The sequence below is a fragment of the Schistocerca gregaria genome, chromosome 2, assembly GCF_023897955.1.
Source record: "Schistocerca gregaria isolate iqSchGreg1 chromosome 2, iqSchGreg1.2, whole genome shotgun sequence".
In the NCBI taxonomy this organism is placed as follows: domain Eukaryota; kingdom Metazoa; phylum Arthropoda; class Insecta; order Orthoptera; family Acrididae; genus Schistocerca; species Schistocerca gregaria.
This window is the reverse complement of record NC_064921.1, coordinates 237431113-237448864: the sequence shown is the minus strand read 5'-3', so window position 1 is coordinate 237448864 and position 17752 is coordinate 237431113. Positions and strand designations below refer to the sequence as shown.

At 42.7% G+C, this 17752-nt stretch overlaps 1 protein-coding gene across 1 annotated transcript in view; it reads left to right on the top strand.

Annotated features, from left to right (window-relative positions):
* The window catches only part of LOC126336767 (suppressor of lurcher protein 1-like), a 4187167-nt gene that overhangs the window by 3017907 nt on the left and 1151508 nt on the right, over nt 1-17752 (top strand). The gene's annotated exons all lie outside the window — the stretch shown is intronic.

Sequence of the window (17752 nt, the reverse complement as noted above, 5' to 3'; positions counted from 1 at the left end):
ATTGAACTTTGGCGCTGAACATAGGCGGTGGTCACATTAATGCGACTGAATCGTTTATTAGTCACTAATGTCTGATCCCCATGCAGCGCAAACACACGTTGAGGGGAGAAACACCCCTGGTTGCATGAAGTTGATTGTAAAACGCCTTGACTCGGTTTCAATAGGCCGGAGGCTATCTTCTTGAAAGGGAATAATGTCACCAATAATGTTTTGAAGACATAATTACTGAAACCTTGTAGTCAAGGGAAGGCGGGAATCGGTTACAAATGTGTACGGGGCCGTAATCAGTTACTATTGGTTGCCTTTTACTGTAACACTCATTTATTTTTAAAACAGTAATTCCAGACTCAAGAATAAATAAAAAAATATCAAACGTTATTAATGAAGGAATAAACAACTGCCCGTATCTCGTGGTCGTGCGGTAGCATTCTCGCTTCCCGCGCCCGGGCTCCCGGGCTCGATTCCCGGCGGGGTCAGGGATTTTCTCTGCCTCGTGATGGCTGGGTGTTGTGTGTTGTCCTTAGGTTAGTTAGGTTTAAGTAGTTTTGATAGTAGGGGACTGATGACCGTAGATGTTAAGTCCCATAGTGCTCAGAGCCATTTGAATAAACAACAGTGTAAATAATAGTGTTTTCAGTGCGTTACAATTTAGCAAATCACCATAAAATACAGATACAGATAATTAAAAAAAAAGCAATCCTTGTGATCATGGATGAAGGCCTTACACGTCAAGAATGTCAATAAATTAAGTATGTTTAAGAAGTCGTTGTAATTACAACTTACAGGTATTGAAATATTAAGACGTAAGTGGCAAAAAGCAGAAGGTATAGATGCCAGGAATGGCAGTAAATAAGGTTTTAAGGCTTACTGCTAAAATACAAATATCGAATTATTTTTTCAAGCAAATGACCACAATCACGGCTGAAGGCCTTACATGCCGGGAATTAGGTTAATTAAAAGGAACAAGCAACGTATCATCAAACGGGTGAAATAAGATGATGGTAAACTTGTAACACAACCCTTACACTGCTAGATTTATTCCAGAAGGCGATCAGAACTATTAACTAGACATACATAACCTTTAATGTAGTTATCACAAGGTACGCTAATAAATAATATAATAATAAAACACAAGGAGATGTCACAGATGGTGCTCCAGGTTTGGCGACAAACACTTTCGCGAGCGATGAGATAGGCAGCCAAGAATTGCATTCACTTCACAAGATGGTAACTCAGACTAGTGGCAGTCTAATGAATGGCTAATGATAATCTTGCTGAAGCTACCTGACATTCGATAAACGAAATGAAAAGATGGAACAATACGCCAAAGCCGGAACCGGGAGTCTGCGCTTCGTCCCCAAAATACTGTGTTTAGAGCACCTGGAACGAGAAAGGAACCACTACGCGATTTACTTCCAATTCCAAAATCCCGAAAATATGAGCAAACAAGTTACAGATAAACTAACAGTAACTAAAACCCCACTCGATTTGCGTGCGGGGCAAAACCGAAATGTAACCAACCAGAATCAAAAATCACACGTCATTGAGGAAACAATCGCAAAGCGAGCCAAAACCAAGTACCAAACGAGTGACATCAAATTCATTTGGCACACGGACTCACACTGAGGTAACTATGAAAACTCTGATAACGGTTGGCAGAACGAAACAAATCTATTCACTGCTTTAGTAATTCACAGTTGAGTTACCAAACCGTCTCATCACTGAGCGAAATGCCGTTAACACACTAGGCTCTTCAAGTACAAAGTGGTACGCAGATGCACCAAACTTAACATGACGGCGCGATGATAATCTGTCACAACATCACAAAAGTACTACGGGGCCCACACCGGTGCCTGACTCCACTCTACTTGGATAGAAATACAGTCATCTTAAAGCTTGTTTGATCCTGTTCGCAAAGAGGTAGTGCACTCTCGTGACCACAGCCCTTCCATTCAGCACCAGCAGCGGTCCTGGGCCTGCCCCCCCCCCCCCCCCCCCTTCGAGTCCCCACCGAACCAACCACTCGCACGACCCAGAAAAACAACGACGTCGCCCCAAAGATAGGACAAAAGTTACTACACATTGACAATTGCAGCTGCTGCCACTAGCGGAGAGGCAACGCTTGCGGAACACTTGCGAAACAGAGTGGCGCCAGTCAACGCGAGAAGAAGACAAACAACCGCAACCATGCCACCTAAACGATACCGTATGGCCTCCAATAGAGGGCGGAAACCTACAAACAGCACCAATGCGAGCCGCAGAACAGCTCAATTATTATTATATTATTTTACTCTTCTTATTCTCCATTCCGAAGAGTGGAGAAGGCTGTTAGAGATCCGACCAATAGAGATTCTCGATTCTATTCAGCTTATTATCAGACAACCTGATAGTGGGGCAAATGGGGTATCCCAGATGGGTGTGAATGGGAGGAGCTAACCAGTTCCGGAAGATGCCTTACAGTCAAGGGAAACCTCCCTAAAGCCTTATTCGGAACCGGGGGACAGGAGCCATAATACTTAATTTCTGGGGCATAGTCCTTCGTTGAGGACAGTGTCCCAACTAAAAATTAATATCTTATGTACGTGTGAGGGGTGCAAGTTTTGTATGTGCCAGTATGTGTTACTGAACAGAGTGAAGTGTTTTTGAAAGATATTATGAAAATAAACATCTAAAACACCTAATACATTACAACGATGAAATGAAATATAAGTGATAAAACGGTTTCTTACATAAATTACATTACGTTTGAATTGTAAACGTACAATATGAGCTAGCGAGCTCAAGTCAAACCAGAAACTGCAGACATTTTTGATAATATCCTCAACGGAAAACAGCAAAAATTATTACACAGGTGCTGCTTGTTGTAAGAACAGTCACTGAAGTAGACGTGTGGCAGCTACCTACGGTGCCAAGTAAGCGTAGTGTAGAGCGCGCCACTTCCCGAGCGCTAACAACGTGATAAACAGAACTTTTAAGCAGTCACTCGCAACTGTCTGATGTTCTGGCTCATTCTTATTTTCATTTCCATTTAGCAAAAGTTGTTCCTCCCTTTGCTCTTTGTGCTTCCTTCCTGACAGTATGAAAGACGATACTCCACACCGTATTCAGTTTTGTAAATTTCACTTAAAGAATATTTCTCTATTTTTGAATATAGTAATATCTTGATAAAATCATGCTACAGTACGTTGTTTTATCTTCAGCACGTTTTTGTCAGTAACCGTTTTATTCATTTTGTGCTACGTATTTTCGTAGCCATGTATTATTTTAAAAAATTTACTCCTTTTGTAACTGTTATAAATTTGTAAGTAGGCTGTTAAGGTTTTTTATTGGTAACGCCACATAGCGCTCTGTATGAAAAATCACTGGCTGTGCTCTGTGCAGTCAGTGGCTGGTTGGCATTGTTGTAATACTCGCCATTGCAGTGTTTGGCAGCTGGATGTTAATAGCGCGTAGCGTTGCGCGGTTGGAGGTGAGCCGCCAGCAGTGTTGGATGTGGGGAGAGACATGGCGGAGTTTTTGAAATTTGTAAGATTGGATGTCATGAACTGCTATATATATATATTGACTATTAAGGTAAATACATTGTTCTCTATCAAAATCTTTCATTTGCTAACTATCCTTATCAGTAGTTAGTGGCTTCTGTAGTTTGAATCTTTTAGTTAGCTGGCAGTAGCGGCGCTCGCTGTATTGCAGTAGTTCGGGTAACGAAGATTTTTGTGAGTTAAGTGATTTGTGAATCGTATAGGTTAATGTTAGTCAGGGCCATTCTTTTGTAGGGATTATTGAAAGTCAGATTGCGTTGCACCAAAAATATTGTGTGTCAGTTTAAGCACAGTCTTGTACAATTTTTCGAAGTGGACGTTTCAAATTCTCTCTTTTAACCTACAGACGATATGTTCTGTTTAAAACATCTGAATATGTATTATAAATGTAAATATGTTTTCTTGTGATGTTTCATGCGTAACTGCTGAAGCAACACATCAGCATAATGCATATTTAGATGTTTTAAAGACAATAAACTGCATGAACCGTGGAAGAAAGCATTATAAAAGCAGTAGTTACTCATAGTTGTCAAGCTATATCGCTTAGAGTACAGTTACCAATATGTGTCATGAGAGGTTGTAACGCATTTGATGTGGACTCATTCCTAATGTAGTTACGTAATATGAAGTTTGTTTTTTATGTTTAAAGTAAATGACTCTGATAATAACAATGTGGAATACGTAACATCATACAAGTGCTTAAAAATGACATGTGATCGAAATTAGCTAATCGCGCGATTTAAATAAAGAACGTTTGCATTACAGCCTGTTACGGACTATGTTTTCTTTTATAAAACGTAAGTAACAGTTTCTTTTTTGAATTGGGAGTATCACTTACTTTACATCACAACTGGTAGCTGGCCGTGGTGGCCGTGCGGTTCTAGGCGCTACAGTCTGGAACCGCGCGACCGCTACGGTCGCAGGTTCGAATCCTGCCTCGGGCATGGGTGTGCGTGATGTCCTTAGGTTAGTTAGGTTTAAGTAGTTCTAAGTTCTAGGGGACTGATGACCTCATAAGTTAAGTTCCATAGTGCTCAGAGCCGTTTGAACCATTTTTTGAACAACTGGTAGCTACGGTTCGTTTCTGTGTCAAAATTGTTCACCTAACAGCACGTCTCTTTGAGAAGATACTCTTGGTACTATCGAAACCTAGGTGAAGTTTAAATAAATAAAATTCTGGCAACTGCTTAGCTATTAATTTTATCAGTTCTTGTCAGTCGAACATAGGAACATCCGTTATTCAGAAGGTCAGAAAATCCCTTTATCGTACTTTTCAATACTTACTGTATGTAAACTTGTTGACAAAACTCGATGTTCGGAATTGACGAAGAAAGTGCTGTCTCAGAAATTTATATATAAGACAGGTAAGAACATAAACTTCCAAGCCACAAGCAACAGTTTTTATATATGTCACATAAGACCAAGCTGCAACAGAAGAGAATCGAAGCGTCTGAGATGTGGTGCTACAGAAGAATTCTGAAAATTAAATGGACTGATCAGGTATGAATTGAGGAGGTTTACGTAGAGTCTGAGAAGAGAAGAAGAACATTTGGAAATCGCTGACAAGAGGAATAGACAAGAAGATACGAAATGTGTTAGCACATCAGGTAATTAACAAGCATGATACTATAGAGAGCTGTAGACGGTAAAAACTGCAGAAGAAGACTTAGTTACTTATTTACTCACTGGTCATACCGGACTTGAGAGTCCTTTACCGCAGCAACGTATTTTCGCCATCTGTCCCTGTCTTGGGCTATTTCCTTCCATTCCCCTTCAATACCTAGGCTCCTCAAATCAGCCTTCACATTGTCCTCCCATCTACGCCTCGGTCTCCCCGTAGGACGTTTTCCCTCTAGATGCCCTACCAGTACTCTGCGCGCTGCCCTACCCTCATACATTCGAGCTACGTGACCCGCCCATCGCAGGATACATGATTTAATAATACTGATTATGTCAGGGCTTGAATAGAGTTCGTTATGCAGTTTTCGCCACTCTCCGCTAATTTCATCCCTTCCTGTTCCGAAAATTTTCCTCAAAATTTTGTTTTCAAATACTCGAAACGGATTTTCATTTTGCACAGTGAGAGACCAAGGCTCACACCCATACAGTCTAACTGGTAGGATAATACACTCCTGGAAATTGAAATAAGAACACCGTGAATTCATTGTCCCAGGAAGGGGAAACTTTATTGAAACATTCCTGGGGTCAGATACATCACATGATAACACTGACAGAACCACAGGCACATAGACACAGGTAACAGAGCATGCACAATGTCGGCACTAGTACAGTGTATATCCACCTTTCGCAGCAATGCAGGCTGCTATTCTCCCATGGAGACGATCGTAGAGATGCTGGATGTAGTCCTGTGGAACGGCTTGCCATGCCATTTCCACCTGGCGCCTCAGTTGGACCAGCGTTCGTGCTGGACGTGCAGACCGCGTGAGACGACGCTTCATCCAGTCCCAAACATGCTCAATGGGGGGCAGGTCCGGAGATCTTGCTGGCCAGGGTAGTTGACTTACACCTTCTAGAGCACGTTGGGTGGCACGGGATACATGCGGACGTGCATTGTCCTGTTGGAACAGCAAGTTCCCTTGCCGGTCTAGGAATGGTAGAACGATGGGTTCGATGACGGTTTGGATGTACCGTGCACTATTCAGTGTCCCCTCGACGATCACCAGAGGTGTACGGCCAGTGTAGGAGATCGCTCCCCACACCATGATGCCGGGTGTTGGCCCTGTGTGCCTCGGTCGTATGCAGTCCTGATTGTGGCGCTCACCTGCAGGGCGCCAAACACGCATACAACCATCATTGGCACTAAGGCAGAAGCGACTCTCATCACTGAAGACGACACGTCTCCATTCGTCCCTCCATTCACGCCTGTCGCGACACCACCTGAGGCGGGCTGCACGATGTTGGGGCGTGAGCGGAAGACGGCCTAACGGTGTGCGGGACCGTAGCCCGGCTTCACGGAGACGGTTGCGAATGGTCCTCGCCTATACCCCAGGAGCAACAGTGTCCCTAATTTGCTGGGAAATGGCGGTGCGGTCCCCTACGGCACTGCGTAGGATCCTACGGTCTTGGCGTGCATCTGTGCGTCGCTGCGGTCCGGTCCCAGGTCGACGGGCACGTGCACCTTCCGCCGACCACTGGCGACAACATCGATGTACTGTGGAGACCTCACGCCCCACGTGTTGAGCAATTCGGCGGTACGTCCACCCGGCCTCCCGCAGGCCCACTATACACCCTTGCTCAAAGTCCGTCAACTGCACATATGGTTCACGTCCACGCTGTCGCGGCATGCTACCAGTGTTAAAGACTGCGATGGAGCTCCGCATGCCACGGCAAACTGGCTCACACTGACGGCGGCGGTGCACAAATGCTGCGCAGCTAGTGCCATTCGACGGCCAACACCGCGGTTCCTGGCGTGTCCGCTGTGCCGTGCGTGTGATCATTGCTTGTACAGCTCTCTCGCAGTGTCCGGAGCAAGTATGGTGGGCCTGACACACCGGTGTCAATTGTTCTTTTTTCCATTTCCAGGAGTGTAGTTTTGTATATTCTAATCTCTAAATTCCTAGACAATATCCGTGATAAAAGTAATCTATTCAGTGAGAAGTTGCACGCATTTCCCGCCCTTAATCTCTCCTTCAGTTCGGATTCAATCTCATTTCTCGAAGTGATGTCCACGCCTAGTACTTAAATATGTTCTCTTTTTCAAACTGCAAGTCTCCAACTCTTAACATTTACTGATTTACTGCTGTTGGCATTCTAGTAGTAACCAGGTATTTGGTTTTGACCACTTATCCTTAGACCTACATCTTCACTAGCCTTCATTAACGCATTCGCATCTACTGTTACAGATTCTTTCTTACCGATAATGATGTTTAGACCATCTACATACCCTAATATCTTAGTATTTCTGTTTAACTCCACACCTTCTGAGAGGAAGACAGAAATGGGAATACATCAGAGAAATAATAAAGGATATAAGGTACAACTGATATTCTGAGACGCCGTTTTGTTTGCTCGTTCCTCTATTTACATAGGCTCCAAAGCCGCTTTTGATATCCATTCATGTAGGCACTGTGTTGTTTCTCTCTAAAAACAATTTAAAGAGACTGCTTTCAGCGTTAAATGTTTTTCAGTACCCATTTATGTGATTAATTGAACTACCGTAAACAATGAAAACACTCTTGCCAGCCCTTTATTGCTGAGAAAATAGAACACTACGTTGGTAATGAAAATTAATTCGTGTTCAGAAATGCATATTTGTGACACAGAGATTATACTTTTCAGCCATGTGTGTCAGGTCCTTGTTTCGCCCGAGCCGATTCCTTACGCGGGTTGAGTTAACGAAGTGAGCGTACGCGGGAGGCTGTAATTTTCGCCACTTGTTTGCTGGATGGATACACCTTGCTCGGACCTGTGTCAACAACAGCCCGGACAGTGTAGCGAGGTTATGGCGTGTTTGCATACCTCACGTAATATTCATCATCTCCTGCAGCTTGCGTCTGTTTCATACACGTTGACGTAATCAGGGCTGACACTTGCTACCGCTATATATACGTTCCTCTAGGTAGAATTATGCTTGTTAATTTCATAGTAAGCAAGTTCGACATAATTAAAGGTAAACAGAGAATTTTGTGGCTGATTATGGAGAGTGTGATTAAAAAATCTTGATCGCCTCCTAGCGTCATAGAAGCTTTAGTGTTATTTGTGAGTAGGTCGTCAGAATAAAACCGCAAAAGTATTTCATTTCCTTTGCTAATCTCTCAATTTCTTTACGAGAAATCTGCATTATGTAGGCCCTGTCTAGTTGCACTGGCAAGGGGAAGCCTCTCACAGCGGGTGTAAATAGTCTGTAAGGAACGACACCAGATGTAACAGTTATCGAATCAATTTAAAAGTGTTGTAAGTGTATTATCCTCCTTGTGTTGGTAAGTGAAGTATCACATGGAAGTGTGCTGTGGGGAACATGTGAGAAGAGATGTACAGTGGAGCTCCGATTATCTGTGAACAAACTATCTGAGCTTATGATTAACATAGTTTGGGATAGGGGGTCACTAAATCCCGAAAATAATTAAGATAACGAGGGTATTTAGTGACTCATTATCGATCTTCTGAGCATTAAGGGAAACGGTCGAAGTTCAGCTGACTTTTCTGATTTCGCGTGACCCCGTCGGTCGGATTTATTGACATTCGTTATCACTGCGATTCCAGTTCAGTTACACACTCAAGCTCGACACCTCATTTCATACGATGTACCCTTTTATCGTCCCTTAAAAGCTCAACTGTCTGCTATTTTTCTGTAATAGGAAGAGCTTTTATCTGTGTTTACAAAACACCAGCATCATTGTTGTTTCGTGTTGCAGTTCTAATCGTTTGTCAAAATTCAAACGTAGCCCTTTCAAACGCTATATCTATGTAAACCGCAAAGTTGAAAAGGAAATGCCTAGTGATTTCACTTTAAAAGAAATCAGAAACAATAAAACATAACAATGATAACAAGATACGGCGTCCATTTGCTACTGGGTACGAAGTATCAACTCAATCTCTGGGTCAATAGAGAAGAACCCGCAAAAAATGGAACACCAGTCGTTAAATCCTTTCAAGATAAGGAAATCTCGGGCTGATGAAGTCCTTCGTGGCTGGGAAAGTTATTGTCTAGAAAATTATGTGATGACATGAAATTGTTGATAATTGAGGAGTGACAAAATACCTCCAAAACTCTCTATGGATCCATGATATTTATAATGGTTGGGTGGAGAGTTCTGCATTCGCGTTATTTGATGAAGAATCAAAATTTGGCGGGGAACAGATTTATAAAATTTATGAGCTCTAAGTGCTGCATAGGCGGGCTGAAATTTTAAAATGTTTCTACAGAAAAATAGTCACCAATCGAAACATGTATCGTAGGTGTTAAAACAAATGTGGTGAGTGACTGCTGTGTCGTGTGGTAACGCTTCCCCCGCCAATTCTAACATTCTGCGTGGTGTCTGTTTGTTGTATATCGTGTCTCCCTACCACTTCCGCGCAACGACGCTCTGAGCGTGTTTTTTAGGGAATTGACTAGTCTGAACCTGGGACCTGTTGCTGGTAAGGAGACGCCAGACCACACATGACATGTAGAATTCAGAAGAGTTCAGTGAGACTAGCAATGATATAACCAAATACTTAATGATTTCAGCGTCAGCTCCACTGCACTACCTGTAAAAGAATGTTAATACTAACTAAATTTAGTGGAAGGGGTTCAAGTCTTTCCTATTTTTAGTTAGCTGGTAAAATAACGTCGAAAAAGCAGTTATGTTTACCATTGGAAATTTTATTCTACTCACAAAACATTGTTTATAAATTGCACTATTGATAAAAGGAAATGTTTTAATACAGGATGGTAGAAACCAACTGCGTTCAACATAAATGTGAACGAATATTCCCTCAATGGGTTTCCAAGTTCTACAATGGATTGAATGATGACCTATGCCATATCACATCTATAATCAAGGTTTAAATTAAGTTTCACAAAAGAGAAAACTATCAGAATGGTTTACAATGACCCTCAATTATCTTTAATTAATTATCTAACTTGTCATAAATTACAGTGGCTGATGTGGCTTCTCAATAACTATACAGGGTGTTACAAAAAGGTACGGGCAAACTTTCAGGAAGCATTCCTCATACACAAATAAAGAAAAGATGTTATGTGGACGTGTGTCTGGAAACGCTTAATTTCCACGTTAGAGCTCATTTTAATTTTGTCCATCTACGCTCAGTGGAGCACGTTATCATGATTTCATACGGGATACTCTACCTGTGCTGCTAGAACATGTGCCTTTACAAGTACGACACAACATGTGGTTCATGCACGATGGAGATCCTGCACATTTCAGTCGAAGTGTTCGTACACTTCTCAACAACAGGTTTGGTGACCGATGGATTGGTAGAGGCGGACCAATTCCATAGCCTCGACGCTCTCCTGACCTCAATCTTCTTGACTTTCATTTATGGGATCATTTGAAAACTCTTGTCTGCGCAACACCAGTACCAAATGTTGAGAGTCTTCGTGCTCGTATTGTGGACGACTGTGATACAATACGCCTTTCTCCAGGGCTGTATCAGCGCATCAGGGATTCCATGTGACGGAGGGTGGATGCATGTGACATTTTGAACATTTCCTGTAACAAAGTGTTTGAAGTCACACTGGTACGTTCTGTTGCTGTGTTTTCATCTGACCAATCAAGGTCTCAATGTTACCTTAAGCTCCGCCTACAAAAATTCTGTCTATCCAATGAGAAACGTTATACTTTTCGTGGTGGGGCAATGTTTTTAAAATTTGCAATGTAACAGAGACGCGAAAAAGTCTCACGCTAAAACTCGCACCTGGTGTGGTCCTTTTAGCGTTATCGTAAGATCTATACTGTTCTTCTGGAGGCCCCTATCTTTTACATGGGCTAGGGGGTGGTCCTAACGTAACAGAGACGCGAAAATGTCCCACGCTAAAACTTGCAGCTGGGGTTGTCCTACTGGTTAGCTGGCGACGTGGGTGTCCAGTCCGTCCCTTATCGTAGGGACTTCTAGCTTAACACGGTTCTGCTCTCGGCTTCTGTTCTCGTTTCTCCCACCGGAAATGCGTCGGTCTCACAGTGGGAAGGTATGACATGCATTTATCCATTCTTGTGTTAATCTGTGGTATTCCATTTGCTCACTCGTTACTCGTATTACTTTGATTATTTTAATGTCACGATTTATTCGGAGCTATGTGGCATACTACTGGATTTGCTTATCGTGTGAGGGTTTTCATTGAAGGTGTTGGATTTGCCTGACACCTTACACAATTGCTTACTGTTTATGATCACTGACGAGTCCTACCATCCAAGGCCTCTGAAAAAACCGTACTCTTGAAAGTGTCTCTGTCTACTAGAACAATTATAGAAGCGCTTATATGTCTGCAGATTTGTTTCGTGATAATTTTTCACGTTCATTTTGTTCTAAGAGGTAAAAACTATCACGCTTCTAAGATGTTCAACCAATGGAAACATATTTTAATACACTGTAAATACCTGCAAAGTTTATCCCTCCAAAAGCTAAAATTCTTATTCATTCCAGGGGCTGAGAAATAGCTGAAGACTGTAAACGACGTTATGGGATATTGCTGATTCGACAACAGCTTCTGTATCGCAGTGATGACTCAGCCTTTAAGGAACGTAAGCATGCTACCATCAATCACAGTGGCCGGTTGGAGTGGCCGAGTGGTTCTAGGCGCTAGAGTCTGGAACCGCGCGACCGCTATGGTCGCAGGTTGGAATCCTGCCGCATGCATGGGTGTGTGTGATGTCCTTAGGTTCGTTAGATTTGAGTAGTTCTAAGTTCTAGGCGACTGATGACCACAGCAGTTAAGTCCCACAGTGCGCAGAGCCATTTGAACCATGAATCACAGTGTATAATTAGCAGCTACAGTTTAGAATACATTTTTAGAAGATATCCTTATATAGAGGTGACAAAACTGACGAGAAACCTCTTAATATCATGTCGGACATCCTTTCAGCCCGCGGAGTGCAGCAACTTGACATGGCATGGACTCAGCAAGTCGAAGAATGTCCACTGCAGAAATAATGGTCCATGTTGCTTCTATAGCCGCCCATAATTGCGAAAGTTTTGCCAATGCATGTTAAGCATGCACTGGCCTCTCGGTTATGCCACAAAAATATTTGCTGGGATTCAAGTCGGGCGATCTGGGAGCCCAAATGACTCACTCAGGTAGACGAGAAAGTTCTTCAAACCAGTCACTATCTATTGTGGCCCGGTTAGATGATATCGTTGTTTGAATGGCTCTAAACAGCCTGTAATTAGTCGAAAACAGCCATCTACAGAGAATGATCGATACCACTCCATGTAGACACAACGCACACCATTATGGAGTCACCACCAGTCAGCACAGTGCTTCGCTGACAACTTGGATCCGTGGCTTCGTGGGGTCTACGTCACTAACCCTACCATCAGCGGCGGCCGGGGTCGCCGAGCGGTTCTAGGCGCTACAGTCTGGAACCGTGCGACCGCAGCGGTCGCAGGTTCGAATCCTGCCTCGGGCATGGATGTGTGTGATGTCGTTAGGTTAGTTAAGTGTGGCGTTCGTACCGTAAGACCTTCGGTACACACACCATCAGATTATTTGACTTGTCACTCTAGCGAAGTAGGCGAGTGTCAGCAATATGTCTTGTGGTCGTATCGTGGCGTGTTTATCTTCTGCCGGCCGCGGTGGTCTCGCGGTTAAGGCGCTCAGTCCGAAACCGCGCGACTGCTACGGTCGCAGGTTCGAATCCTGCCTCGGGCATGGATGAGTGTGATGTCGTTAGGTTAGTTAGGTTTAAGTAGTTCTAAGTTCTAGGGGATTGATGACCGCAGATGTTAAGTCCCATAGTGCTCAGAGCCATTTGTTTATCTTCTGCCGTTAAGTCAGACGATAGAAATGCCACTTGCACACTTGAAGTAGCAGATTGACGGTGACCATCTTTAAACAGAACTTGATTAATTTTCACACACATTTATTAAAATAATAACAAGAATGTAAATAACTTAACTTGGTTCTGGATACTATTTACAACTGACAAGCGGAAGTTCCTTTGGTCTTGGTATGTTAATCTTATTCACATATATCTCTGATACTTGACAAAGTGTCTATACATTTCTCTTCATGGCGATGTAAAGGAATACGATAATCTTATTAGGCGCAGACTGAAACTTGACTATTGACTAGTACAGACTAATGCAATCTGGTACATACTGGTGTAGACTGACTAATAGGAGGTCTGTACACTCGATATAATACCTCGCGCATTCAGGTATCACTGAGAGAGTGTGATCCGCGAGGAGAAAATGTTCTACGTTAGCAGAAATCTCATTGGCTGCGTTACATATTAATACGCGGATGTGCGGAAGCAGAATTTGGTCCGTCTCTAAGACAGCGCCATCTTATAGTGCGGAGACAGACGAGCGCTGCGCTTACGCTGTTGCGCTTAGCTGGGCGCGCTCTAGTAGGAAAGTTGTGTACGCGCTGACTACGCGGAACTATGTACACAACGTCAGGTTTAAGTAGTTTTAAGTTCTAGGGGACTGCAGACCTCAGAAGTTAAGTCCCATAGCGCTCAGAGCCATTTTTGTTAACTCACTGTTCAGTGAGTTTTGGTCCTTTTTCCGACCCTCAGACACTTCGAATAATCATTCTACCTTACATGATACATCAGACGATGGACAGGATGTTGAAAAATTGGCAATGATGCCTTTTGATAGTTCACTTCGCAGTGGAATGAGACATACAGAGGAAATTCTTTAGAGACAGACGGACAAAACCTGGAGGAAGACCGTGGAGAATACTGAATCCAGTATCAATCACTCAGTGAAATAACTGACGTAATATTTGAAGAAATGAAGTGTAGCCTGCCGGCGATGGGCACCAAAAAGAAATGGGAACACGGGAACTTTCCGTAGAAAAAATAAAGGGTTCAGTTTGGCTGTGTTTCAATACACGGTTCCTAGGCTTGTGACTCGTAAACTGGCTGTGTTTATTTAATTACAGCATACAATATTATTTCCCATGAAGGTTCCTAGCTATCAGTATCGGCGTTCTACCATATTGTAAACAGATGAGATTTGGTTTTTATTTTAGAAAAGTGGAACGAAACCACGCTAAGGGGAAGATGAAGTTTTTTCAGTGATTGTAATGATATTGTTTCTCGCTTCACGCATTTATGTCGAAGTTATATTGTTTTCCTAACTTCGAATTATCGTGTACATGATGCATGTTGCTGGGATGCGCACAGGAATTCACAACAACGTATTATATCTCTAAAATGAATTTTGCAGAATGAATTGTCTGATATTCTCTTTTTTTTGTCAGGTGGTGCTAATTGGTATAGATTTTAGAGGCTATATTAACGACTAATCCAACGTGACTGTTTCAAACGATTAAAAAGTTTTTCACACACTACTGTCAGTCGCAAAATTTTGTTGATTTACGTAAATAATTTACTGAACAACATGTTTCCAGATACAAACCTCATCTTCGGGCTACTTCGGCAATAAACATTTAACAAAACGTGCCGATAGATACTAAAGTAGTTCTTTATAGTCTTCGCAATTCTGTTGTCATCCTGTGGGAGAAGAGAAGGGTAACCTAATAAGCGGAGTGTCCCCCTCATTTGTTCGTGTGCTGTTCACATAAAAGATTTTCAATAATTCTTATGAATTTGCTGTCTTTATTATGATGCGTTTCGTTGCCTACATCCAAGGAAGTAACTGAACACACCACAAGAAGACAGCTGTTTCATAAGAACACAGCTGTTATTTAACACCTTTTATGTGATCAGTAAACAAAAAAATAAGGGGAACGTTCTCTCATACATTGTCCACAGATCAAGCGAGGGGGCGCAGCGGTTAGCACTCTGGACTCGCATTCGGGAGTAAGACGAGTCAAATCCCCATGCGGCCCACCAGATTTTGGTTCTTGGGATTTCACTAGATCGCCTCAGACAACTGCGGGATGGTTCCTTTGAAAAGGGGACGACCGATTTCGTTTTTCCATCCTCGGTATTTGGTTTTGACTTCACTTATCCTTAGACCTACATCTTCACTAGCCTTCATTAACGCATTCGCATGTGCTGTTACAAATTCTTTCTTATCGATAATGATGTTTAGACCATCTAAATACCCTAATATCTTAGTATTTCTGTTTGACTCCACACCTTCTAAGAGGAAGACAGAAATGGGAATACACCAGAAAAATAATAAAGGATATAAGGTACAACTGATATTCTGAGACGCCGTTTTGTTTGCTCGTTCCTCTATTTACATAGGCTCCAAAGCCGGTTTTAATATCCATTCACGTAGGCACTGTGTTGTTTCTCTCTAAAAACAATTTAAAGAGACTGCTTTCAGCGTTAAATGTTTTTCAGTACCCATTTATGTGATTAATTGAACTACCGCAAACAATGAAAACATTTTTGCCAGCGCTTTATTGCTGAGAAAATAGAACACTACGTTGGTAATGAATAATTAGTTTGTGTTGAGAAATGCATATTTGTGACATGGAGATTATACTTTTCAGCCATGTGTGTCAGGTCCTTGTTTCGCCCGAGCCGATTCCTTACGCGGGTTGAGTTAACGAAGTGAGCGTACGCGGGAGGCTGTAATTTTCGCCACTTGTTTGCTGGGTGGATACACCTTGCTCAGACCTGTGTCTAAGTACGAGCCATCTAATATTTTACAATAATTAGAAAAGAAAAGAACTGTACGTAAAAGTAGAATTTACCAAAGTAGTTGCGCCAGCGTCAACATTTCAGAACACTGTGTTTAGTAACTGAGGTCAGTGTTATAAATAGGTAAATATTGGAGGGGTGGAGCGGAGTTGCGGGTGTGGGGGGGGGGGGCGGGGTGTAGTAGGAAATCCACGTGGTGAGCAGACAAGCTTATGTAACTACTACGTTTATATACAATTCTTTCTTTTCTGCTTATTGTAAGACATTTGATGGTGTATATTTAGTTTTACTTTGTTTTAGGCCTGAAAATTATACAGCGGGGCTGAACATGTATTTTGACTGAAAATGTGCCACTGAAACGGAAAAATAAATCAGAATTATCTTAAATATCTGTACACTTGCTCAATCTCTCAAGACGTTTATGTCGACTACAGTGACATTTTATTCTTTTCTTTCGTTCACATAGAAATGTTAAGAGCACATGTCGTAATAGAAATATGTGAGAATATTGTTCCGAGGCAGTTTTTTCTGAGAATCTTACGAAACTCCGAATGGCATTCAAAACATACGGCGAGGGATGATTATTGGAGAAATCATTCTCCTTCACGTCAACACTCCGAATCCAAAGAAGGAATAACTAAGACTATTTGAGTAGGAGATTTTTCAGAATCTTTCTTATATGCGGACTTGGCACAAATTGACTTTGATCTCTTCTCGAAGATGACCTGGCTTCACTGCCGACGAAGAGCTTAAGGAGGCTGTCTACAACTGAATGAAGCAACGAACGTCATCATTCGTTGATGAGGGTATGAGGAAGCTAGTGTCACGCTGCGACAAATGTTTGAATCTGGGTGGTGAAGAAAAGAAACATCGAAATGTAAGTAATTATTATATACACGCACTTTCGGAAAAGAAATCGCAGCAGCAAGAAATTGTCCTACAGAAAGGAAAGTTGGTAGTCCTACATCTGCATCAGACATATGATGACTATTCGAATTCCGTGTTAGTCGCATAAGTAACTAATATTGGCACTATGAGGATGCAAATCCGGTTTGAAGAGTCGATGTTAGTCAAGAATGCCTTTGATAATCATGCCGCTATCAACACCTCACTGAGTCTGAAAGAGGTCATGTAATAGGGCCACGAGGAGCGGGGTATTCCTTCTGTGGTGTTGCACGACTTGGCAGGAATGTAGCCACTGTGCATGACTGTTGGCAGCGGTTGTCACGAGAATGCACGGTCGCAAGAAGACTGCGTGGCAGTAACGAGAGAAAAGATCACCGTGTTCGACGTAACGCTCTGGTGCAACTTTTTGCATCAATTTGAGCACCAGTTGGCACCACAGTGACACAACGAACTGCTACAAACCGGTTACTTCAAGGATAGCTCCAGGTCACACGTCCTATAGGGTGTATTACACAGACTCCATCGCCCTTTGCGACTTCAGTGGTGTTAATCGAGCGTCCATTGGAGGACAGAGCGGAGGTCTGTTATATTTTCTCGCGAAAGCTCGTTGTGTCTTGGTACCAGTGGTGGCCGTGTGTTGGTTAGGAGGAGGCCGGTTGAGGATCTGAATCAACCTGTTTACATGCTATACAGACTGGACCTCTACCTGCAGTTATGTTCTGAGACGCGATTTCATATGACGGCATGAACATTCTCGTGGTTACACCACGCACCCTGAATCCAAACGTTTACCCCAGTCTGTCGATTCGATCCGTTGTGCTGGCATTCATGTACAGTATTCGAGGGGGAAGTTTCCAACAGGATAACGCTTGCCCGCATATCGCCTTTGTAACTCAGCAAGCTCTAAAGATGGTCGACATGTCCCTTGCCCTGGTCAATCACAGGATCTGTCTCCAATCGGCCTCACATGAGACATCACCACACACCTCCGGTGTCATACACAAACAGCATTGATCGTTCCTGTATTGACAGACCAAGTGCAACAGGCATGGA